This window comes from Terrapene carolina, unplaced genomic scaffold, assembly GCF_002925995.2.
Source record: "Terrapene carolina triunguis isolate 2854851 unplaced genomic scaffold, T_m_triunguis-2.0 Scaffold231, whole genome shotgun sequence".
NCBI lineage: Eukaryota > Metazoa > Chordata > Testudines > Emydidae > Terrapene > Terrapene triunguis.
This window is the reverse complement of record NW_020664582.1, coordinates 11875464-11902573: the sequence shown is the minus strand read 5'-3', so window position 1 is coordinate 11902573 and position 27110 is coordinate 11875464. Positions and strand designations below refer to the sequence as shown.

The 27110-nt window shown below is 41.6% G+C and overlaps 1 protein-coding gene and 1 pseudogene across 1 annotated transcript in view; one reads left to right on the top strand and one right to left on the bottom strand.

The window, feature by feature from the left end:
• Positions 1-27110, bottom strand: part of MSI2 (musashi RNA binding protein 2) — a 382621-nt gene that overhangs the window by 279139 nt on the left and 76372 nt on the right. The gene's annotated exons all lie outside the window — the stretch shown is intronic.
• Positions 1353-26217, top strand: LOC112103582 (annotated as a pseudogene).

Genomic DNA, 27110 nt, shown 5'->3' with positions numbered 1-27110 from the left:
AGTGCAAATCCCCTAATATAGACTGGCACAGCCATTATTTGTGTTGGTGGAGCTTAGTCTAGATTCAAGCAAGAATAATCGCCATTGGTGAAAATAGTCTGTCTTTGACTGTCTATGCCAGGGGTCGGCAACCTTTCAGAAGTGGGGTGCCGAGTCTTCATTTATTCACTCTCATTTAAGGTTTCGCGTGCCGGTAATAATTTTAACGTTTTTAGAAGGTCTCTTTCTATAAGTCTATAATATATAACTAAACTATTGTTGTATGTAAAGTAAATAAGGTTTTTAAAATGTTTAAGAAGCTTCATTTAAAATTAAATTAAAATGCAGAGCCCCCTGGACCGGTGGCCAGGACCCGGGCAGTGCCACTGAAAATCAGCTTGCGTGCCGCCTTTGGCACACGTGCCATAAGTTGCCTACCCCTGGTCTATGCTAAGGCTTTGTATTGGTGCTACTACACTGGTGACTAGCCACGACTGACTGAAACTGGGTCAAGTCTCCAATACAGACAAGGCCTAAGGCAAGCAAAATTGAATCCCATGTTCCTTGCTGTAAATCTACAAGGAGTCGGAAAGGAATCCCTCCATTCCTTACAGCAAAAACACATGGGAACTTTCTCTTCATTTGAGGCATCAAGTACTAGCCTTGGGCTAAAGCAGGATCCCAAACTAGGTTTGAGCTGGTATTACAAACTCTTAAGGTCCTAAGGATATACACAAAGAAAAGCACAATCAATCAATCTTGCTTCAAACCAACCAGGAAGTCTCAAATAGCTGAAAAGTCAGATGCCTACAAATTAACAGTTTTCTAGACAGCACTCTGGGAGCCTTAATCATGATCCCTCCAGCATAAAGACAAACATTCCCAAAGATGGCTAAGAAAAAAATAAAAAAGCCACTGGCTTGTGTGTGCACCCAAGGAAGGACCAGAAGACTCTTGCTTTAAAAAAATAGTGTTGTAAACTCCAGGCATGCACAGTCAAGACAAGAACCTCAGTTACTGGGCCATTCTACCAAGCACTGCCTTAAATTACAGATATTGGTACACTACTCTAACTGATTGGTGTAAATGGCTACAGAATTTACTAACAGCTTGTCTATACAGGGACTCTGGAATAGTTATTGTTGATTAACTCCATAAATGGACACTTACTCCAGATTAAGAGTGCTGCCCTCTGAATTAGCTTAATCTAGATTTAACATGCTCTTTACCTTATTCCAGATTAATTTTCACATGCAGACAAACCCTCAGAGCCTTCCACATTATAAAAGCATGGGATAATTAGATTCCATTTACTTGTTCTCTGCTCCCAACAAAAAAGCCACACACTCGGGTGTGTGCTTTCAAAGTTAACCATGCCTACAAGAGAAACCAGGTTGGATTTTAGCCAACAGTCCTCTAGTAAAGTAGATAATCTCTCTATGCTTAAAGTGTAGCGGGGGAGAAATGCTGTCTCCACACAGTACCTTTGCTTTGATACTGCCTTGCCCACATCAAAACCATGTCCAATTATAATTGACACAGCCGTAACCTTGGAGCTGCAACTACTGTCTGAGCAACAAGGCTTCTGACACAGATTCCAACCACGTTAGGCACGTATACAAGTTATGCTTGGTCGTAACAACGCTCAAACACTGTTACAAACACAAGGCTCTGTCCTGCAAATCAGATCCCATTGGAATCAATGGTGCTTCCAAAAATCAGAATCTGCCCAGTTGGATCCATTGGATGACTAAAGACAGCCTTCCACCTCTACCAAGCTCAGACTCTGAACAAAAAACCTGGAGTATAGAAAAAAGTAAACTTCACTCCAATTTCCAATGCTATCAAAATCTACTATAGATACTTCCCCAAACTGTCACCACAACCATGGTTTAGAGACTTAATTTTATTTATTTATTGGCGGGGGGGGGGGGGGCGAGTGTGTGTGTGTGTGTGTGTGGGTGGTATCAGAATTCAATTATTCCTTTCCTCTCTGCAATCTGGGATTCTACAACTGATGTCCAAGCATATATTTTCCTGTAGAAAATTGTCATTTACAAATAAGAATTGGCTGAAGCCGACTTGCAACGAAAGGATTTTGCCAGCCTGTGAAGAGCCCTCTTGCCTGTTGCATTTGATTTAAGATTGAGCCAAAGCTCTGGTGTCATACAAAAGAGGGAGGAAGGCAATTATTCTAAGTAATATTTGAAATCATCATCATTCTTTAGATTCGACCAAGAAAGAAAAAGCTACTTCTTTTGGAAGCAAGACAGAAGGGTAAATAAAATAAAATAAAATAAAATCACTGTTTCAATAGATTCATTCAAAGCAAGTATTTGTAATGACAAGCAAATGCACAACATTTTAATGCCCAGACATGTGTTGCAAGGTGGGAAGTGGTTTCAGAAAGCAGCTCTTTGGTAGAAAAGAAGCACAAAATTAAGTCTGCTTTTGCAATCTATGTTTTCCTGAAAAGACAGTTCAATTGCTTTGTGATACATGCTCCCCTCAGCGAATGAATACAAGTAATTTGTTGCCTTAGCAATTCTTCCAACCCTGACATGCTTAAATACGAGATTTCTTTGTCTTCCTTCTACCCATGCCACAAGCTACCCCACGGAGCCAGTTAATGTGAATGTCCAGAACACCAACTCAAGCAAGAGCATCAAGAAGATCAAGATCACAGGTGTGGCACCACCCAGTAGAAAATGTCCTGTGGCCAAGACTGGACATGATGAGCAGTTGTATCCCAGCTCCATCTTCTGCAAGATCTACACCCCAACATCCCTGCTAACAACCATGAGAAGTGGGGCTTGGCACTGGATGGGAAACTCAAACACACCAACCTGGCCTCCAGCACCATAGTCAAGGAAGGGGCCAATAAGGAGGTACCGGGGTTCCTAGTCTTGTACCATGTGAAGGTAAAGCTGGTCCTGTGTCAGGGTGAGGATGTGCCTGTGGCGCTTCCCTTCATGCTAATGCACCCCAAGCCCCCAGAGCAATTCACTCTGTCATGGCCCCAGTCAGCTGTCCCAGAGACGGATGTACCCATCAACGCCAATCTCATCAAGTATGAAACCAACTATGGGCAGGACAATGACATTGTGTTAGAGGACTTCACCCACCTGCAGCTTAAGGGGCACAAGGATGATGACCATTTCTGTTGGGGGGGGGGGGGACTGGGCTACCCCTTCCCTTCCCTCCCAGCAGCAAATATGGGGCCTGATGTCTGTGGATTTCAACCATCTTATGTCTACGCTTTTTTAATTCTCCCCCTCCCCTCCGAAAGGGGGCCCCCAAGGAATGTCTTTTTCTTTTGTCCTACAGAAAAAAGAAAAAGGAAAAGGAAAAAGGAAAGAAAAGAAAAGGGGGAGAAAAGAAAAGAAAAGCTATAACCACACCTCCAAACTGTGCACAATTTATTATTTCCACTTTCTACCTGCTCTGCCTAGGACTATGAATTACTTGACGAATGTGAATGACTGATAGCATGTGGTTGTAACAGACATAATGGTTTGAAGGGCAGCATTTTTCAGATAATGACCTCAAAGTGCTTTGCAGACACAAAGTAATGAAAACTCACAACCACAGTGAGATAAGGGACTTCCTGAGGTCAGACAGCAAGTAAACAGAGTGGGAATGTAACCCAAGAGTCCTGATTCTCAAGCCTTGTCTAGACGTGGGATTGGTGGCCAGCAATTTATGTAGCTGGGGCAGACAAGGATAGTTGTGATTTGCAATGGGGGAAGCCTACCCCAATTTCAAGCATATGAAGGTTTAACCAGTGTAATTTTCAGCTTCGCTGGCTTCCAGCCATTGGATGGGTGAATTGGGACTAATCCCAATTACAGACAAAGCCTAGGACTCAGGCTTTAACCAGTAAACTCTCTCTCATTAGCCAGACAGATGTGTTCTGAGGCTAGTCTTCACTGGGATAAAATAAATCCAAGTAGCAGAGATTATCCAGAGAGCTGAAACCAAAAGCGTTGACCAAGAACCCCAAAATTATCACCTTATTCCAAGTGCGACATGGAAGCCAGCTACCCTCGCCATCCTACTCACAGGAAGGACATCGAACACAATCTTTTACAATGCAATTTTGTAACACAGTTCACAGAAATATTCCAATACTGGAAGTATCACAGTCAAAATCTAAGAGTACTTCAGAAGAAACATAAAGGGCTGGTGGTGGCAGTAAGGGTGGGAAGATGACTTGATAGCTCAGTGGTTGTAGGCAGCAGAGAAGAGAATGGACGAGTGTGTTTGGTTTTGGTATTTGTTGGTTTTTAAATTTTATGTAATTTTTTCCCCATATAAAACCAGCACCATTTGGGGAAGAAAATAATTGCCATTGTTGCTCAGGAGTCATTTCAATGTAGAGACAATGAAGAGCAGAGAAAAACTTTAAGAATAGAGCTTAAATTTCTTATTTAAAATTTCAAAATATCTCTAATTTCAATATTTGAATTAAATTTTTCATCCAAACAAAATTTTGCCAGGGAAATAATTTTTTTAACCAATTATCTTTTTTTTTTTTTAAACGGTAGAGGAATGATGGTCTGGGTAAGAATACTGTGTGAATCCATTGCAAATTCATGTTTACGAATGGTAGCATTCAGCCTCCACTCTTTCTGAATCCATGTCTTTGTTCTAAATTGCTCATCCACCGTATTCTGGAGGATTATGTAAAGTTTGGAAATAAAATGCTTATGGCTGTTTGCACACTGAAGGTGTCTCTCTGTGGCTATTGCAGGAAATGATAACAGAGAGAGGGATGCAACTTTGGTTATGAAGTCTGTTAATTTTAAGTACCTGCAAAATTGTTCTGTTCCTATACTACGTTGTTGCTGCAGTTAATCGAAGCACATGAGACTGTTACTGAGGAGAGTTGTTTAAGGTTATAATCCCTTTATGGGCCCACGTTTTGAAAAATGTATTTGCCTCTGCAGGCTGAAATTGAGCGAGTCCTGTAATAGTCCTGTGGTAGTGAAACGTGGCTTTAGAGAGGAGTTTTCTGACTTCATGCCAATTTTGCAGAGGTTGGATCATAATCAGATTGTTTTTAGCCATATTGGGTAATTCCTGGCTTAAACAATAGGCTAAAGAGTCAATCTGAAAGATGAAACGCCTGTCCTATTCAATCATGTGTCATATCAACAATACATGATGTGGGATAGAAGTGAAGTGTCGCCATTCACATAGTAATGGTGCAAGCTTACAGAGTTTCCAGTTTGGAAGAGCCAGCCCCCCCCCCCTTAATTTCCTTGAATATTTGTAATTTATCAGTGCTAATCCTAGGTTTGTTGTTTTTCCACTAGAATTATTTGATAACTTGATCCAGTGATTTTTTAAAAATAAATGGCATTTAAAGTAATTAGGGACTTTGCAAGTGTCAAAGCATTTCTGATTCTCAAAGTATCTATTCACATTTTCTGATAAGAAAAGGTCAAAATCTTTTTTAACTTGGCGGTTACCTATCAGAACAATTTAAGGTCAAGGTTTTAAAAAGATGGTTTTCTTACTGTTATTTTCATACGGCTTTTCTTGTTGAACCCTTCTTGTTTTGGGAAGCATGGACTACTAAAACTTCACACAGGTAAACTTTACATTTCCCGGTCAGTGATGATGAAGTAATTTTGAGTGTGCCATTACATTTAAAAAAAAAAAAACATCCCACTATGAAGTAAAAAGTGTATTTAATTTGGGGTCACCCAACAGATGTGGTTCTCTTAGGAGTAAAAATCACCTATATAGAAGTACACGGCAGCAGGGTCAGAGATTATCTTTTAAAAGTCATGGAAGACAGGAGAGATTCCAGAAGACTGGAAAAAGGGCAAATATAGTGCCCATCTATAAAAAGGGAAATAAGGACAACCCGGGGAATTACAGACCAGTCAAACTTATTTACCCGGAAAGATAATGGAGCAAATAATTAAGCAATCAATTTGCAAACATCTAGAAGATAATAAGTAACAGTCAGCATGGATTTGTCAAAAACGAATTGTGTCAAACCAACCTGATATCTCTCTTTGACAGGGTAACGAGCTTTGTGGATAGGGGAGAAGCGATAGATGTGGTATATCTTGACTTAAGTAAAGCTTTTGATATTGTCGCGCATGACCTTCTCATGAACAAACTAGGGAAATTCAACCTAGATGGAGCTACTATAAGGTGGGTGTCTCTGGAGTTAGTTGTTTATAATCTCAGCTAACGGTGTGTACATGAGACATTCATTCAGCCTTCACTTCCCAGGCATTTCAGTTTGACAGAGCTTGACTGGAGGACTAAGGTGTAAAACTGTTTTATCTGCATCACAAATTGGGGAAAGTAATTTAAATTGAGAGGAAACTAATTAGATATAAAGCTAAAATGTTTCTCAGGATCTCTTTCTCTCTACATGTGTGTGTATGTGTGTGTATATATAAGCAAAAGCATTATAGCTTGCTCACCTAATCTGCAGTTTGACATTTCATCACTCTTGGGGTCTATTGTCTTCTAAATTGGTTTATAATTGGAAAAATTATCTTTAGTATATGCGCTGAAATATATTTCATACTCCATTGTGCTGTACATTCTGGCTACCATATAACCTATGATTAAAAACAACAATAACTCACCTAATGGGGAAAGTGATCTTGTAACTAAATTATCAGAACTCTTCAGCAGAATACCAAACCAAAGGCAAGAATTCTCCAACGTTTGCTGAGTCTGGGACTCCACGAACAAGTTCCAAAAGGCTTTTTTTTTTTTTTTTTTTAAATGAATGCAACAGCTTCTATGAAAGAGTCAACATTTACCAAGAGCTGCCAATTATTTACTGTTCTTTGAATAGAGGAGAAAAGCATCATATCCCCATTATCACTAGGTGGTTGGCAAATGATGGTTTTTCATGGTGAGAGCTAGAGCTGTGTTTTATTTGCTATAAAACAGACACTGGAGTTTATGTACAATGGGTGAGATTCATTCCTATCCTGAGAGTCAGCACATGGCTTATGTGCCACTTATAATGTACTTAAGCACTCAAAATAGGTTTTAGGTGGGACTTAAATGGTGCACATGGCTTGTACTTGCCCTCCGCACAGGAGTGAATTTTACCCTGTCCGATTAGTATCAAGTCACAAAAACGTAGCACTGTGAAATTGATGTATCAAGTGGCTCTTTTAGGCCATGTAAACATGCTGGGCCAGATTCTTGTGACAGTAGATCAGTGTAGCTCCACTGAGCAACAAGGGAGCTGGATTCTGTTCTCCCTTAGGTATCTCAAATAAAATTGTCAACTTGGTTCCTGCTGCAGAGTCTCTGTGGCTACTAGTGAAAAAAACTCAAGTTCTTTATTCCGTCACAGGTACAGCAGAAGCAATAGTTGCATTAGTACCCAAGACTTCCCCATGGCTCCCAGAGTCAAACTGTAACCCTTTTTGAGAGGGATCAGCTCTCTCAGAACAAGGGCCGCTCATCCTCCATGCCCAAACATCCTTCGCCTCTCTGCTAACGTCACCCCAAAAAGCTGTCAGTCAGTGACAACGCTGTTCTCAGTAGGAGCTGCTGGATATTGAGAACTTTGTTTAGGTGCCTAAATGGGAGAACCATTCTCTTGAAAAACTGCCCCCAAATGTGGGTGTCAAGATCTTTTGGGGGAGAAAAAATCTGGTCAATTCAATTCAATGAATATTAAAGGCTACAATGAAATTCACCAGTAAGAACTTGTCCTCTAGAGAGCCATTCACCCAACACTACCGGAATTAGGTATATACCACCTCCCTCTCAGCTGTTTTCTATTGCCATGTTCTAGTAAACAGTTTCCTGAATTACTGAAACATTGAGGAGATGGGGGAGCGGAGAGAAAAATCTACTTTAAGTTTACCTGGTTACTTTAGCTTCTTTTTACTATATGGTCTAAATAAAACTAAATTCTCCACAGAGTGCAGAAAACTTAGCTCACGTGCAGGTCTGGCTACTGTTCGACAACATTTAAATGATGTAGGCAGTGTTGTTGTAGCCAGGTTGGTCCCAGGATGTTAAGAGAGACAAGGTGGGTGAGGGAACATCTTTTATTGGACCAACTTCTGTTGGTGAGAGAGACAAACTTTCCAGCTTACATAGTGACCAGAAGACGAGTTCTCTGTAAGCTCAAAAGCTTCTCTCTCTCACCAAAAGAAGTTGGTCCAATAAAAGATATTACCTCACTTTCCTTGTCTATCATTTAAATTATCTCAATTTAGTTATTTTTATTTCTATTGCAGTAGCACCTCAGGACCACAAACAGGCGTTTGGAGGTCCAATTCAACTCAGCACTATGGGTAGGATTTTCAAAAGTGCCAAAGAGATTTAGGGGCCCAAGTCCCACTGGAAAATAAGACGACTTGTGCTCCTCTATCAACGAGGTTTTTTAAATGTCACCTTGAACAAAGAACACAGATAAGGCTCTCTGCCCCAGAGACCTCACAATCAAAGATACTGTAAGAATATTTAGTGGGAATGCATCATTGACTAGCCATTACCAAGATTTACTGATGTTGGTGATTAAATTATACTGTACTCCTGCAATGAAATGAGATCTGCCAAGAAAAGAAACTATGACCACAGAAATTTTGTCCTACCGTAAGGCGTATGTTTATGAGGGATTGTGTTTATAGAGGACCATGTTCACAGGCGACTTGGAAGCACGGATCTACAAGTTATATGCATAGGAAGGGCCCTTTCAGCTACAGCTGGAGAAAATATGTCAAGCTGAGAAACTTGAGCCGTGGAGCTTTCCAAAACATACTGCAAGGGAGCACAGCTATTATCTGTCCGAGCTTTAGCAAGTAGAGAAGGGCTAGCAAAGAGAAAGGCTTTGTACGGAAGTCGGATGGGACTGTGAAAAGCAATGTCTGCTCACACACAGAGTGGGACAGATCCTCAGCTGCTGTCAACTGTCACAGCCCCATTTGAAAGCAGTGGAGCTATGAAACTTATACAGGATCTGCTCCCAGTGTGGAGCGACCTCTTGGATGATAACCACAAAGGCCAAGATTTTCCAACCTGCATGCCTAAAGTTAGATTCTGGAATCTATACTGAGGCACTTGAATGACTTGATTTTTTTCCAGCTTCTGTTGATTCAAAAATCTCAACCAAGAATTGTTCCCCATGTTTGTGTGATTAAAGTTATAACCGTCCCAATTAAAATCCCGTAATCTCAGAGCAAAGACGCTAGGCAAAACTGACTACGTATCTTCGATCGTTGACATATTTGCATACAGCTGCAGCTTTCTGCCTACAAAACAGCAGTTCCCGGGCACTGTAGAGCCAAGCAGAAGCGCTCGCGCTTTGCTCACTTGGGAAGGAAAGATCTAATGGCTCAGGGACTAGGTAACAAGAGACTGGGGACTTTCACCACTAGGGCATGTCTGACCAAACATCATTAACAGCTAATGGCTGTTCTTGTCAAAAATATATGGGAGATCTCAATCCCATTCCTAGTCAGCAGGTCTCCACATCACAAATAGCACTGACTGGCAGCTGAAAGATGGCAGGAAAAAAATGTGACTGCAGTAGAGGAGGGTAGTCCTATCAGGTTCGGGTTAGCACCACTACCCCATATGGCGCCTGTTTAATACACCGCTACCTCGATATAACGCGACCCGATATAACACAAATTCGGATAGAACACGGTAAAGCAGCGCTCCGGGGGGGCGGGGCTGCGCACTCTGGTGGATCAAAGCAAGTTCAATATAACACGGTTTCACTATAACGCGGTAAGATTTTTTGGCTCCCGAGGACAGCGTTATCTCGAGGTAGAGGTGTCGTTAGAGGGGCTTTTACAGCACTGTCAACCCAGCGCTTTTCCAAGCACACACCTGCAAACAAGATAAATAGAAAGAAAAAACTATTTGGAGGCAGACAGGTCAGAGGCCAGTGTGAAAAGACATCAGACCACAGAGTCAGATACAACTGGAAACAAATATATCCTCCTCCTGTTCTTCAAGGGTTCATATTTTCCCCCAGCTGCGCACACAAACAAACCCCTGCAAAAAAGTTTGTGGCGCGTACAGTGCAGGACGACATATTTTAAGTAGACCACTACTTAGTAATTGAATAGCTCGTGTCAACTACTGTTTCATAATAACCCTGTCCAATCAGTGTCAACACTGTGTTAAGATTCTAGGCAGTATTCTGACAAGAAAAGAAAGCTTCGGGGGGGGGGGGGAATGTTTAAAGCAATTTACCTCCCTCCCGAACTACTCCAGATGATTTCTCAAAAAGAACAAATGGAAACTTTAACCCTTAGCCTTGATTAATTTCATCTACATAATATAGATGCACATGGCAATCAGTTACTGATGAGCAAGTTTTCCTTAATCTGCTGAGCAAAGCTGATATCTATGCAACACTCCACTTGTTTTTTTTCCAAAAGGATGATCTTCTCATCTGATGCGAGACCACTGAGCTCTTGAGAAATGCCTGGCTTTTCCTTGCCATGGCTTTTGAAACAGAATTCTCTGCATCCCCGTACAGGGAAATATCACTTTTTTCTTTCATCTTTTCATTTTCCCAGGGGGATTAGGTGTGTTGCGAGAATCATCATATCACTCCAACCCTCCCCCACAATGGGGAAAGAAGTGTCCTCCCCCATCAGAGATCCCGCCGGCCACGCAAGGAATAGTACGGTTGTGACTCTAAAAGCTGAACGAATTCTCCTTCTGCCTGCTGGTCAAGCAGCCATGATGGCTTCAAGAATGAGACAAGCATGTGAATCAGGAGAAGACGCCCCCAGTTTACACAGAGCAATGAAATACTTTACTTAACCTTCAGCCAGCCTTAACCCGGGCAGTGGCCTTAGTCTAACAGATAAAGATGGTGACTAAAACACAAGATAGGAACTCAAAACTCTTGGCTTCTACCTCCCAGCTGTGCTCTCTATTCACTTTGGGACCATGGGGGCAAGTCTATAGGCTTGACTCTGAAAGATGCTTTGGTGGACTGGGGCCACAATGCTCAGCATTTAAGCACAAATTTAACTCCAAGCATGCGAGAAAGCTCCACTGCTGGATCAGGGCCAGACTGCACAGCACCCAGAGGCGAATTATAGTTTTGTGGGGCCCTGGGCCAGAGCAAGTGGAGGCCCCTCCCTACCCCTTCCGCCTGCAGTCCCCCCGACCCGCTCCCAGCACTTCTGCCAGGGATTGGGGTCAGAGGGTGGGGGCTTCCCCCACCTGCTTGGCACTCCTAAAGGGGAGCAGGGTCGGGGCGTGGGGACTTGCCCCGTTTCCTGGCAGGAGCGCCAGGCAGGCCGAGCGGGGTTGGGGCACCCATTTTCTGGGGTCCCCCAATTGGCCAGGGCCCCTGGGCATGGAACCGTTGGCCCAGTGACTAATCCGCCACTGATAACACCTTACAGAATCAACCCCTTTGTGCCTATGTTTCCATGCCTATAAAAGGTATGGGGGTAGGCGGGTATGTATAGTCTACCCAGGCATGTTGTGAAGCTTCATTCAATAAGATGTCTAAACTGCCAAGAGCCTGATAGGAAGGTACTGAAAAACTGCAAGATATTATTGTTGATATTATTAATTTATTATTAATAATTATTATTATTATTAAAGAAGTTTATTTTTATATATATTGTTCTGAGCTAAGATGATTATACCAAGAGAGAATCAGCCAAAGACTCCAAAACAATATATTATTTCTCCTTTATATCAATGTCTTACTGTACATGACTTTTTTGTGCTAGTAACATATTTCTATAAATCCTCATATACAGAAAGATTTGCTTTCAGAGTGGGGAAGAAAGTGACAAATAAAATACTACTAATCTAAAGAAACTCATGTCTCCAGTAACATAACTAAATGTGTAATGTTACAGGTGTTTTATAGCCAGGATGTCGGTTCCATTTAGATCATTTTTACAAACCCAGCATGAAATATTTTCCCCAGTACTAGAAACCATGGTTTTGAATCAATTGTTTATTGAAACAGAGAGGCAGTCAGGGAACAGCGGTAACTACCGACCAAAACTTTGAGGACTCGTTTCTCAGTTTTATGCCATCAAGTCAATATCTGGGAAACAGGTTAAGATGCACAGTCCTACGCTGCTGGCTTGAAAGTTCATCTGCCTGCAAATCACAGGCACTGAAGAGGGAGGCAGGAAGGGAGCGAGGTAAAGACACATGGGAAGGGAGAGGTATGATCACTGTTAATAAACGAAGTTAAAGCAATGCATACTGTCAGCGCACTAAGCCATTTAGTATAAAAAGAGGCCTGAGAAGTGTGTAGTTGGCAATGAAGCCACTCTCCCCAACCCTCACACTTACTGTTCTATAACATACTGTAGTTGTCTCCACTGAGAAACAGCAAGCAGTCTTTTTATAACTGAAAACTAAATACTTCAGTAAAATAAATACCTAGCTCTTGTATTGCACTTCTCAGCTGATCTCAAAGTGCTTTACAAAAGAGGGCAGTATCATTATCCACATTTCACATGTGAGGAAACACAGCAGCACAGACAGGGGAAGTGTCTTGCCCAAGGTCACCAAGCAGACCAGTGGCAGAACTGGGAATAAAACCAAGGTCTCCTGCGTCCTAGTCCAGTGCTCTGTACACTAGGTGACCCAGCCAGTCAAGCCCCACGGACTGAGTGCACAAATGTAAGCAATTCACTCACATTAGGCAACAAGCACAATTTTATCAGTTCACTCGCGCTGCGTAGTTTGGCATCCACACCTGTTCTGCCTGCAGAATGCTCTCACTTCCTGGTTTGCAGGTCCTTCTTGCCTGAAGAACCCCAGAATCCATTAAACCTCTGGGACTTACAGCTGGGGCACTTCAAAGTCTTGGGAGAAGCATGATAAAAGATTCCAAGGCAGAAAAGTCCCATCGCCCTTCAGGGTTCAGCTTAGATGGAAATGAGACCCTCCAAACAATGAGCACAAACTTCCGCTGAAGTTAGGGAGCTGGGATGCTGATTTGAATGGTCTAGAGGGATGAGGATTGGACCAGAGAGGAGGAATGATGTGGGGTTGGCAAGGAAAAGCTAACCTAGAGGGGAAGTGGTGGGGAGTAGAGGGGGAGAGATAGGTAGTGAGGATGGGATGGTGCTGAGGGCTGCAAGACCAGTGAAAACATTTGGGATCTTTGAACTTGCAGTCCTTTATCAAAGGGCAACAGGTTTGAGCTGTGCAAATGTAAATGGGATCTGAACAGGTGGAAAAAGAAAGAAGGCAGGAAGAAAACAGGACAAAAGGAGGGGAAAGCAGAGAAAAAACAGCAGTTCTGTCTCCAGAAAAAGGGACAGGGGAGTGAGTGGGGGGAGGGGGGAGGAGGGAAAAATCACACCCAAAAAAATTATTATAGAAAAACAAGTTTGAATGACCCCACGAAATATATATTTCTAGTTAAAACTAAATGTCTTGATGCCAAATGAAAACTCCAGGTCCCATGACCTCTTGCAGAATTAAACTTTCTCATTGGTCATGATCATCAGGGGCTCATGGAGTTAATTAACACACTTTTTTTCATTCATTAAGAGGAAGAACGCAAATGCTTCACTGCTTTTATGTTCCTACTGGGAGAAAAAGATGCTGGGATTCCTCACCTTAGTGTAGGGTGACCAGACTTTCTGATATTATCCCAATATTAGGGGCTGTGTCTTATACAGGCAACTATACCCACTGCCCCCAGGGAAAAAAAAAAAAAAAAGTGCCCCAATTTTTCACACTTGCTATTGGGTCACCCTACCTGGGTTCCCCCACTGTCAAGTCTGCCTAAATTAAGGAGCACCAGATATGCATAGCCTGATAGATATAATATCACACACACACACAATGCAGGTATCACCCATATACAATAGATATGCATACACACTATCACACAAACTAAAGAACTCAAGCTATACATTGCATTAAGAGATATTATATTATACACACAACATACTGAATGCACATGCATGACTCATATACAACAGATATGCATGCATACACAAACTAAGGAGATGATAAATGTACCGTATTTCCAGATGTATCATACCACATATTCAATGCATGCACTGCCTGTACACAGTGCATATGCATGTATACACACCCTCTCACACACACCCAGGTGGAAGGCACACGTCAATTGGCCTGCACAAGTCTGTTTTCAAAGCATATTAATGGGTAGCGCCCAATGTTGAAAGATTTATTGCTCGGAATGATATCTGCTACATGTTGCTTTGTCTCCTAATTGCAATTAGCTTTGCCTTCAGAAGGATAGGAGTCTAATAAATCAGTTATCTCCAGGAAGAATTGATTTTAAAGTTGTTAGCATTGTAAAGCATAGTATTTGGTAACAGCATTCTAAAAAAAAAAAAAAAAAAAATCTAATGTGTGTATGTTTGCATTTGGATTGCATAATATACGTACTGTGACTCAGTGCCTAGTTTTTAAACGAGACTGTCACTAATCAAGACGCATGCCCTCTCAACATGTTAAAGAAAATGAAAATTAAGCCCAATTGAGTGATTAGCTCTTTTGCCCATTAGCAGGGTTCAACACCCCCAGTGTTTTTCTCCTCCTGTTTGGGGTTACACAGACAAGCATTTTACATGAGTGAAGGGATATTAACCCTGACCGAATTCCAATTCTGGCAATTAAATTCTGCCTACCTAAGCCCCTCCTGCGGACATGCTAAGACACACTGAGCTGTGTTGTTAACCAGACAATATATTCACTCCACGGGTGGCTGTGTAACATCCAATATCTCTCCATGTGGATAATTCTTGCAATGTATGAGTTTGGTGATCCTGTGGGATGAAAGTTGCTTGTACAATAATCATGATGATGGCCCAGATAACCCATTGCAGGAAAAGCTGTCATTATCAGAGCTCAAATACTATCATTCAAAACTCTCCTAGAAAAACAAAGATGCTCTTCTTCAAATGAGCGCACTTTATCATTTTCCGTAGATATTTATTTTTAAAAAAACAAACAAACAGTGTCTATATGGCACCACATTCAAGGTGCTTTATAGAAAGATTCACTAAGGGCTTGTCTTGGGGAAAAGCTCAAAATAGCTCGTGCAAAGTAACTATTCTACATTAGCTCCCCCTGTGGGCACTCAGTGTGGAATAAGGGTCTCCACTGGGAGCTAGTATGGAAGAGCTATTGTGCTTTAAATTCCCACCTTTGCTATTTTGCACTAACTTCCCTGTGAAGACAAGCCCTAATTCACATTCCCTGCACTGAAGTAGAAACGTTAAGTGACCTGACCTGCAGCCCACAGCTACAGATGAAATGACAGAGCCGGAATTCAAGAATTCCAGGCTTTTCATATCAATAGACATGGGGTTCTTAACCAGGAGGTTGTGTCCATATTTCTGGGGAGGTTGCAGCCACACCCACCCCTTTTTTTTGTTTGTTTAAAAGAAAGGTTTCTTGCCCTTATGGTTGCAGGGATAACCTTAAATATATTAAACAAGTGTAAACTGGTACAGTGATACCTGCCTGAGTCTGCAGACAGCCTGAAACAATAGCCCTAAGACAGGGGCTGTCAATCTAGTAACCATCCTGTCCTCCTTATATTGCTAAATAGGATGCTGCATGGGTGGGGGGCTGAGGAGAAGGAGTTCCCCGTGTGGAAGAGAGTGTCTGTATGAAAGGTTACGGGCCACTATACTGGACCAGAATTCCTCTGTTAACCCAATAGAAACACCAGATGTTACTTCACAGAGGCCTGCCTTTCTCTGCATCCTGATCAGACACATCCCCAACTTTGAACCTGCCTGACTAAAAGTGTCTCACTTTAAAAAAACAAAACAAAAACAAAACCCCACCAACACACACACACACACACACAACGGACAATACCACCCATGAGAGCATGTGACAACACTGACGTCAGTATAATTTTGCACCACATCTCTGTCTAAGCTTATCCGCTTAGGAATCTTGCTGAACCCAGGAAGAATCTCCTCGTTCAACACTGAGAAAAGTGGGCAGAGATTGTGGATTAAAAGTAAATTGCTGTCATGTTGCCAGTATTGTCACTGCTTTCCCTCCCCAAAGCTATCAAATCACAGAACTCCAGGAATCATTGAAGGGTGTCATTTTTATTCACTAGCTTAAGGATGACCACAGCAGAGTCTCCTAAGTTTTGCTCCTGACCTCCCCTAAGATACACAGTATACTGTTCAGGTGACATACTGCCTCCCAGAGCAGAGGCTGCTAGAACTAAGTTTCTCAAGATTGCCCTATTTATAAACTCCAACAGGTCAGCAAAATAATGTGACTGAAAATAAGTCATTAGCTGGAATTACTCTCCTTCCTCTCCCTTCCCCCACCCCCATAGCTCTGGTACACAGCAAATACTATTAGGTTGGTATTCTTATGGGTTTGTGGGACCTGAATCAAGTCACTATAAAGTTACACCAAAGATCTCCCAGTAAAAGGCTAAATCATCAAGATAACTGGATTCCCAGATCTCTGCCTTTATAGTAAGGGATTGTCTATGCTGGGGAGTTGTCCTGATCACAGCCATCAATGGCCAGGCTTTGGTATACAGTAGAACAGGGGTTGGCAACCTTTCAGAAGTGGGGTGCCGAGTCTTCATTTATTCACTCTCATTGAAGGTTTCACATGCCAGTAATACATTTTAGCATCTTTAGAAGGTCTCTTTCTACAAGTCTATAATATAGAACTAAACTATTGTTGTATGTAAAGTAAATAAGGTTTTTAAAATGTTTAAGATGCTTCATTTAAAATTAAATTAAAATGCAGAGCCCCCCGGACCGGTGGCCAGGACCCGGGCAGTATGAGTGCCACTGAAAATCAGCTCGCGTGTCGCCTTCAGCACGCATGCCATAGGTTGCCTACCCTGCAGTAGAACCTCAGAGTGAAGGCTGTTCATAACTTGGAAATGTTCCTAACTTTGAACAAAACGTTTTGGTTGTTCTTTCAAAAGTTTACAACTGAACATTGACTTCATACAGCTTTGAAACTTTACTATGCAGAAGAAAAATGCTGCTTTTCACCCTCTTAATTTAAATGAAACAAGCACAGAATCAGTTTACATACTCTGTCAAATCTGTTTTTATACTTCCCCATTATTTTTTTAGTAGGTTTACATTTAACACAGTACTGCACTGTATTTGCCTCCCCCCGGTCTTTGTCTCCGCTGCTGCCTGGTTGCATATTTCTGGTTCCAAATGAGGTGTGTGGTTGACCAGTCAGTTTGTAACTCTGGTGTTCATAACTGAGGTTCTAGCATAGCTTGACCCAGAGCAAACCTCAGTGTAGACAGGCAAAGCTGCTGTTTTCACCTGGGGAAACTTGCCTTCAATGGTCAGCTGCATCCAAGGCAGCAAGTACTCCATTCCTAATTACACCATAGACCAAGATCTCTGACTAAGTCCGGTGTTTCAAAATAAGGCTAGAGTCTTTGAGCTTTTCTATACAAAAAGTCAGGAGAAGAGCTATGCCAAGAGGCTCTGACGACAACACTGTTCTGGAAGAGTCACCTGTGATTTGCGAGTGTCTGCACATGCGCACAAGTCCCTCCACTTCAGCACATAAAAAGACAAATCTCATGGAGGTTTCCCCCTTAAAAAAATACATTTAAAAAGAATCTGTACCAAAATTCTGCACAGGAGAAGATTTTTAAATCAGAGCTAAATAAAACTCTGAAATTAGAAGCTGGTAATGAAAAGGCAGATGGAAACTGCCCCCAGAGAATCAAAAGGAAGTTGTAGAGTCCTTGTCTAAAGAGCCATTTTCCCCTCTCTCTTATGACCTGCAAACCTGACCTTCCCTATCACCACCCTAATAGAACTCAAAGCCCTGAGGCCAGAAAGCTCAGATTTCTATGGTAGCTAGAAAAACTTTCCTGCTTCTCTTTCCTTGGTGATTTGCTACCCATTTTTATGATCTTGGGGGCACAAATCTTTCCAGTTCCCCAGTTTTGCCCTGAAGGCAAGTACACTTGCTGCCTGTAGTGAAGTTTTGGAGGATCTTCTTTGGGTAGAAGGGGAAAAAAAAAAAGTTCCAGGTTTGAAAATTGCAGGTTATACATTCTGTTCAAGTTCAGCAATCCTTCATCTATTGTTAAGTCAGAGACCACATGCTGAGAGTTAAAGACTTATATAGGACTCCGGGGACTAATCGAGGAATGATTTCAGTGTCTAACTGTGCTGCAACCAGGCACTTAGGATGCAGAGCACAAGTTTGCAATAGTATTGTACATTGCATTAAAATGGCTTTTTGATACATTTCTGCAAATAACTAATGAGGAAAAAAATCAACCTGGCATTTAACATAATTCTTCCTCTCTGCCCCTCAACCTTACATTCACATTTGTGACAAACAGCTTCTGTCTTCAATTAGGTCCGTTTTATGTATGCATCAAGCCGCCAAATATGACAGGGCTTTTATTCAACACCAGTTTATCTAATATGCACATACTTTGCAAAATAGCATTTTTAAAATACCTAGCCAAAAAGAAAGAGTGCTCCATTAAACAGTGGAAGGGAAAGAAAACACAAGCAGCAAAAAAGGAACTGAATGTTTTTTTATATTAAGCAATCAAAGGCTGTCACACATTGAAAACACAAAGCATTGGAAGTTTAAGTGGGCATTCTCCAAGGGCCTTAACATGGGAGACATTTTTTCAAAAATGCAGAAAGCGCTCCCTTATCAACGTACCACAGTAAGAAGCTGGATCTCTATTTATTTATTTTTTTAAATCTAGAGCAATAACTTCTCTTGACAGCATGACAGCTGACATTCTTAACTGAAAAAGCTATGTGCCAAGAATTATCAGGCCTGGCTTTTCTCTCCCTGATAGATGACAGAGTGAAAAACAACAATGGCCACACACATCTCATAAATCACAACTTTTATTGAATGCCTTGCCACATAATAGCAACAGTCAAACTGAATAAAGACACTTTTCAGTGCTCATCTGTAAAATACTGGGGAAATACAGAGATCACTTCTAGCACTAAAGTCATATCCTGGATAGGGCAGGTATTAATATCAGGGTCAGGTGTTATGTTCAATATGCAGTTACCGGAAAGATTTTTAGGCAAATTGAAGGGAATACAGAGATAAAATCCAAAAGTGAGTTAAGAGCTGGAGGGAAATAGGAAGGAGGGAAGATTGAAAGATCTGAATAGGAGTGAGAGGGAAGCATTGTAATGGCCAGTAAACTAACGAATGGACAAAATCTGGCCCAATGCATAAGATGAACCCAATACAGGCATCCAGATGTTGCAAAAGCTGACAGTATGAGCCCAGATTTTTGCCGCTAGGAGAACAAATAATTTGACTGAGGTTGCTTGTTTGTTTTTTGAAGGGTGGGGTTTGCGAGGTGGAGGAGCTTAAAGAGCTTCAGCATGCTGCATTGGGATGATCTGAATGGGGCAGCCCTAGTTAGGAAAAATTAACTTGATCTCACATTAAATGAACTGGACACAAAATAAGAATGACAAAGTATGTCTTACAGTAAGAATTGTGAGGAGAAGGGAGAGTTACCCAGAAACCAGAAGCTTGATTCCTGTAAACCCTTATTCATGTGATTAATCTCACACTATAATATGGGTTTGCAAAGATACAGCCACTTGGCTGCATCCTTTGGTCCCTACCAAGCAAAGAGACATGTTTAGGGCTTATGGGCATGCACCATGTTTTCCTATTTATTTGAGTTTGTACAATGTATAGCACAATGGGGTTCTCGCCATGACCAGGACTCCTAGGAGCTACGGTAATAGAAATGATAAATAATAATAATTTGCACAGCATCTAGGACAAAGGGCTTCTGCGAACTTCTTGAATATTAAAGATAATTAATGTTTCCTTAAAGTTGGCTACAGATTAGAGATGGTCAAACATTTTCCATAAAAAGGAATTTTTGTGGGAAAAAAATCAGTTTGCATTGAAAATTTGAGTTCTTCTGGAACCAAATTTTCAGTTTTTCAACGACAAAAAAATAAACCTAGAAGTTGAAGAAACCGTTTGATGAAAATGAAAAAAAGTTCATCTGTCCAAACTTTCCCAGTGCATATCAATTCTCTTCCAAGTTTTGGGACTCCACTTGCCAATAGTCAAATCACAGTTGGCCAATCTAGTGGAGGCAGTTTCATAGCAGAACTATTTTTAATCAACAGGAAGAAAGGAGGAGGTTGAAACGGACTCCTATCAAGGATCTAGACATGTTGACGACAGCAACTCTACAACACACAAAATATTTCCAGGTTTAAACGTATGAGATATTGGTGAAATCTTTTTACTATCAGCTATGAAATGTCAGGTTTTTGAGCAGATTAATCTTACTTTCTGGAAACAGACTTATTCTTTAAAAGTTTTCATGTTCGCCAGTTATATCACACCTTATCAGTGAGCGGCAAAGACTAACTTATTAAATCTTATACACAGTATAGTGCCCCTCTGGGGGCAATCAATCATACAGCCTGACAAATATATTAACAAAATACCCAGAAACACAGAGCTACAATGTTGCTAGCACAATCTGATCATTCTGGATTTAGCACTGAAATATTATTAGTCATAATAATAATAATAATAATAATAACTCTCTCTTCTACAGTGCTTTTCCTCTGTACACCTCAAAGTGCTTTACAAAGGAGGTCAGTATCATTATCCCCATTTTACAGATGTGAAAACTGATGCAACATTAACACCAGTTCACATTTCATACAAGGGAGGCTGCACCCATTATTGTGTGTGTTCGCATAATGTTACATGCATAAAAGCAAGACTTATTTTCTGTCCCGGTTTATAAAACGCATGCCAGAATTTTCAATCCAATGCAATTTTTGTTATCTGACTAGTTGAAGTAAATAGTATTTGTATTTTTTTGAGTCACCTCTGAGTGCATAAATCCCACCATGGTTCCATGTAGTTGCAACTACTTTGTACTTTTATAGCATCTTTCAGCTGAACAGTTCAACAAAGCACTTTACTTTTTCATTTAAAGAGAATAAGATCCTTTAAAAAGTGTGGTGTTTTTTTAAATCTCTCTCGTTATAAAAAATACCTAATACAAAGTCTTCTATAACATAAACCAAGGAAAGTAGAGGGGTATTGGTACACAAAATTTATCAGAACTCTTACTGCCACATACTGCCTCATGTGGTCAATCCACTTTTCAAGAGGGAATAAAAGTGATAAGGACTACAGCTGGTATGATTCTATGATTATCAAAGTGAGGCGCTGGGACCCTCTTTTTGTTCTGCGTTCATACAGCACCTAGCACAATGGAGTCCTGATCCATGACTTGAGCTCCTAGGTGCTACTGAAATACAAATCATAAGTTGCAACAAAATATGTGCCCAGCTCCCCTGGAAATTCAATACAATGCAAGTTGGGCCCTTAACTCCTTTGAAAATCCAAGTCTCATGTTATACAGAGAACTTGTGATCCCAGTGGATCAGCATCCACATTTCTACAGCCACAACGGGCACTCTCAAACATCAAGGACCTGAGTTCTACAAGTGGTATGTACCTGGAGCTCCCAGTGACTCCAACTACGGTTGTGGGTGCTCAAAAACTCTGAAAATCAGGACCCGGACATAGAAAGAACAACCCATCTTGCCCCTAGAGGTAGTCCCGCCAGGGCAGGACTGATGTACATTGGTGGGGAAGCTCACATTGCTGCGATCATGGGCTGTACTCGTTCTGTGACTAACAGACCTTTTCGCCCTCCAAGACTGTCAAGCCTTGTCACCATTCCCCAGCATTAAATTCACACCAAGGCGCACAAAGGTAAACAAACTAGCAGCAAAAGAGTTCTGAAAACAACAAAGTAATGACAAGAATTAGCTCCGACAAAAGTTAGACCTTCAGTTCTCTCTGCCCCACTTACCTATATGTACGTTACTCAGTGACCTCTACAATGGATTGGCCGACTTGTTGAAACAAGACTTCTGTTATTTCAATACCACACGTTCAAATGGCCTTACAAGGAAGTTGCTTTGAAGGGAGGCGGAAATGCAAGGTCAAATATGGTCAAGACACAGAAAAGAAGATCTCCACGATCAGGTAATGATGAAAGGTTTGTACTTAGCCATTACAAACTTGTACACCTTTACCAGGCAAATATTTCATTTGCACTCTGATACAGTCTCAACACTAGTATAAAGAGCATAAAGTGACATTTGCAGTGTGATACTCTACCCACAATGTGTTCTGAGGGTGCGTTTACACTGCAACCAGAGGCAGATTCCATAGGCATACCCGCTTTAGATTTAATCTAGTTAGCACGGCTAAAAACAGCAGCGAAGACGCAACGGTGTGTGCTTCAGCGCAGGCAGTACAAGCGTGCCTGGAACCCTGGCTACATACTCATGCTCTGAGCCTATACCAGAGTCCGTGCCGTCGCAACTTTACTGACATTTTTAGCCCCACTCCCTAGATTAAAGCTACTATGGGATTTGTCTACACAAGCTGCAATTGGTGTGTGGGTTACACAATCACACCTCTGATTGCTGTGTAGAAAATGAATGAAAGTGCAAACACAGATTAGTGCTAGGAATGTAGGTGTGATCTAAATGTAACCTTCATAACTGACACTTGTAGGATTCTGTGCACAGGAAAGGATAGTCACTGCTTCATAGCTTTTTAGGCAGAGATGGGGCCCAGGCTAAAGGTAAAATCCAAGTACCCTTGAACTTTGCACCTTCAGCCCATCTCTTGAAGTCTTCAAATCAAGCCGGGACGCCTTTCTAGAAAATGTGCTTCAGCTGGTCACTGAAGCAGTAACCAGATGAAGCTGTATGGTCACTCTTGTACAGAGGGTCAGACTAGATGATCTGATGGACCCTTCTGGCCTTAAAAAGAAACAAACAAACACTATGAAAGTTTGAATCACTGCTTTTCAAAGGAGAATGCAAAAACCAAGACTGAACCAGGACAGTGAAACCCCAGTGCATTTGCAGAACAATTACTACAGCTTGTGAGGGGGGGAAGGGGAGAAAGGCAGGGACGGGGCATACCATTCATACCCCTCATCCTTCCAAGGCCCAAGTGAAAATGACTTAATACGAGGTACGCAAGGAAGAATAAATGTGCTGGAAACCACACAAAACAAATTACTTGAACTCGCATGAATTTACGGGAGTGCCCATTGCCTCAGTCTAACAAGTCACCATTTCTGATGTAAACATATTTATAAACACAAGCGAGAGAGACTCAAAATGGGCTGGCTCTAAGCTGAGGAACGTGCCCCCATGATACAGGAACAGCAGAGAGGTATTCAGGCACTATGTCTGCACTTCCACACCCCACCGAATACCTGCTGTTCCAGCTATGGAACCCCAGCGGCCCTGGCCTTGAAACGCCTCACAACTTGGCATATTAATTTACATTTCGTTGCACCTCCAAATTCCCCCTCTCCAGGTCAGGTTTGGAGCACACTGCCAGCGCAGCGTGGGGGAAGCATGCACAGTTGCGGTCTGTGAACAAATGGAGGAATCAGATCTCCAGGGATGTCAGGTCTTCTCCACGGAGAATAGATTGCTCTCTACTTACAGTTTAAAAGGCTTTTAAAGAGAGTTTCCCGCCACACCACTCCCACTCCAAGCTGTTCTGCTATTGTGACCTGGTGATATACGAATGGCTGACATCTGGCATCACTCCTGATGTAACCATCAGACTTTGACATGGAACACAAAGAATGACCTGTTTGTTTTTCTTCTGCATGCCAGCTTTATTTGGTTGGAGGCTGTTCTTATTCTCCACAAAGGATTCCTCAAGCAGGCTGGAGATTCTGCAACTGGGACTCAGAATCCATTCAGTGGTTTTTTAAAATGAAAGCTCTGATCTTAAGATAAATAAATAAATAAATAAATAAAAAATAACAACGGAATGCACAACCTCTTGAGTTTTTAAGTTTTCAACACTGTGCTATTTGGGAGAAACAAGTGCATATAAGCTCCTTATCTTCTTTTAGGTTTGAACAATACCTAGTGCATTGCAGGTGCTACTACAAACAAACTACATTACACGCACACACACCAGTGTGTTCAACTGGCCTAAGTATTTAGGGTAGGTTTTTCAAAAGCATTCAGCACTGGCCTAACTCTACTTCTGTTGAAGTCAATGGAACTACTCACATGCTCAATCTGGACCCCAATTTCCAGCTGGATACATTCTACCCCTTTCAGCTCCCGCTGCAGGTACAAATGGACATGGCATTCCTCTTTGTGTCATCTCCTAATACAGGGGTTCTCAACCTTCTTCTTTCTGAGTCGTCCCCTGCCCCCACCCCCACCATGCTATAAAAACTCCATGGCCCACCTGGGTCACAACAACTGGTTTTCTGCATATAAAAGCCAGGGCCAGCGCTAGGGGGTAGCAAGATGGGCAATTGCCTGGGGCCCCGTGAAGCTATATTGATCAGGCTTCGGTTTCAGTCCCAGGTGGCAGGGCTCAGGGCCCCGGGCTTCAGCCCCATGTGGCAGGGCTTCAGCTTTCTGCCCTAGGCTTGGCAGCCCCCCTGCTCACAGCCTCCCAGGGGGCCCCGGACCCCTGGTTGAGAACCACTGTTGCTATGCACTACCTTGCTCCACACAACTGTCATGCTCTACCCTAGGGACAGAGATCTACATTTCAGTTGTAGGTTTGAAATGACTCCTGTAGGTTTCACGATGAAGAAAGTGCTGTGAAAGGTGCTATGCGAAATCCTTTTATTTCTTCCTCAGGAAGTTTAAAAAGATAAAGGAGGGGGAAAAAAATCCTTTTCCAAACTCCATCTGCTCCTGCTACTATCCTGCATGTAAAACTACACTCCTGGATTTGTGACATCCCAACTTGTTGCGCAGGAAATAGCTAGAGGACAGCTACTCCAGGGAATAAGCAACACCACAGATAATGCATTCACTAAAGCATTCCATTAAAAAAAAAAAATTAAGGGTAAGAAAAAAGAGAGAGAACACAAGACCTAAATAGTTTTGGCTCTAAAGCAAATGTTTTCAAAAAGTTTTCCAGATATTAGCAGCTCTTTAATTTCTAGTCTTTCACTCTTTGTTCTATTAAAAACTCAAAATTCAGATTAATGAAAATTCAAACGTTTCTGTTCACTAAGCATGTAGCCATAAACATAAGCATGTATTTTATTTTATTATTTCTAATCTACAACAGAGGGAGATGGGAAGGAGACCTATATTCTACTAAAATGCTGTATCATTCTTTCCCTATAAGTGCCCGTTACCAGACTCTACCTATATGCAAGTCTAATTTTTATGCCACTACTTGAATACATTTTCAAGCTCAGAAAGCAAGCCAGTAGTTTAGCCCATCCAGAGCTAACTCAATCTGACAGCCATAGCATTGATGCCTGCCAGTGTTGATTGACTGGTTGGATACATTTAGACTGGGGGGGAGGGGGGGCGCGAGGGGAGGGAGCAAACACAAGTTGTGCTACTAAACTCGAGTATATTGTTGGTAACAGCAGGCACCAAAAACAACAATACTGATTCAGCTACATCATTCAGAACCCAACTAATGGAGATTTTATGCCGCAACAAGGATACATAGCCTATTTGGAAGAGTAATTAAGGAGGAGATCTGTTACTGGACTTTATACATACAAAATGAAATGATCATTTTCCCCTCACACATCTCCTAAGAACACATATGGATGAGAGGGAGGGCAAAATTTGAAAGCCAATTTTGTTTTTAATGCAAAGACCAAATATATACACATACACATACATATACACCCCCCCACACACACCCCCCACACAGACCCCAGACTTTCTCCCCCGCTCTCTCCCTTGTTCAAATAAAATATTCTTTGGGGGACGTTCCTCCAGTGGAGGTACCAAAGCATTGCACAATGCTTAAAGAGTTGATTTTTTTTATTATTTTTATTTTTTTGCTTCTGTAGGGTGCTGAAATGTGACCTGGAAGATAAAATACAGTTTTTATATATACATAAATATGCACATATATATATTCCTGATATTTTTACAGGGGGAAAAAATGGAAGAAAACAAAAAAATATTGGGGGAAAGGGGGGGGGGGAGTGATTTCCTCTGATTTTTTACTCTAATATTCTGAATTTCAAATGCAGTTCTCCCTGGTTTTGCTGCAGGACTTGTTAGATGCCTTGGAGATGTGCATAATGAGGCTTTCTCAGCCTATCTGAAAGGAGAGGTGGTGGATCTTCGACAGCGTCAAACTCGTGAAGCAAAGAGACAAAAATGCCTGACTATAACTTTTTACATAAAGCAGCAAAAGAGAAAAGAGGACAAAGATAATTTTTAAAAAATCCCTTTGCAAGTCACCTCTGACTTCAGAACCGCTTCCCTCCCCCGCCCCAAAGGGATACATAATGCATGTGTGCACCCTACACGCCGCGATGAAATTCACCCTCTCTTCTTCACAGAGTCAGTGCCAGCAGCCCAACACCCACGAACTGCCCTGGCACCAGTGAGCACCCATGGAGCAGGATTTCAAGTTCAGACTTCCAGGGAGTTGCACTGATCTGGAGAGATGCAAAAGTACACAACTTTCTGAATGGTGAAGACATCTGTCTGTCTCAGCACTTCTATGATTCCCATCACCTCAGTATCTAGGCAGTTCAAACATTACTGAGTTTTTATCTTCCCATACACTCCTCTGAAACAGCCCCTTGTACAGATGGGAAAGTGAGGGCAGAGAGATTAAGTGACCATCTGCCCAAGGTCACATAGGAATTCTATTACAGAGCTAGGAATTGAATCTAGATTTACAGGTCCAGATCAAGTGTTTTAACCACAAGTCCATCCTACCTTTCCTGCCAGTCAAAACATGCAAGGAAAAAAAAAAAAAAAACAAAAAAAAAACCTGCTTTCTTTTTTGGTAAAAAAAACAAAAGTTTCTGGAGAATTTAGCACATTAAAAAAAAAAAAAAAACAGCTTTTACCAAACATTTTCAAAAGATTGGTGCAACCTTAAAATTTAAATATTTTGCTTAAAGAAAAAAAAAAAAAGCTTAGATGTAGGCAGATTTGAGCACCAGAACCTTAATTTATCAATTAGATGCCATCTGTGGATTGTGTTCCTTGAAATAATTGTTGAATTTGACAATGCACTGCTGCTTTACAAAGTTTCTGCCAGCCTTTGCTGCCATTTAATTAAATTTCTGCACTTAACTTTGATTGCACTGAAAGCACTGC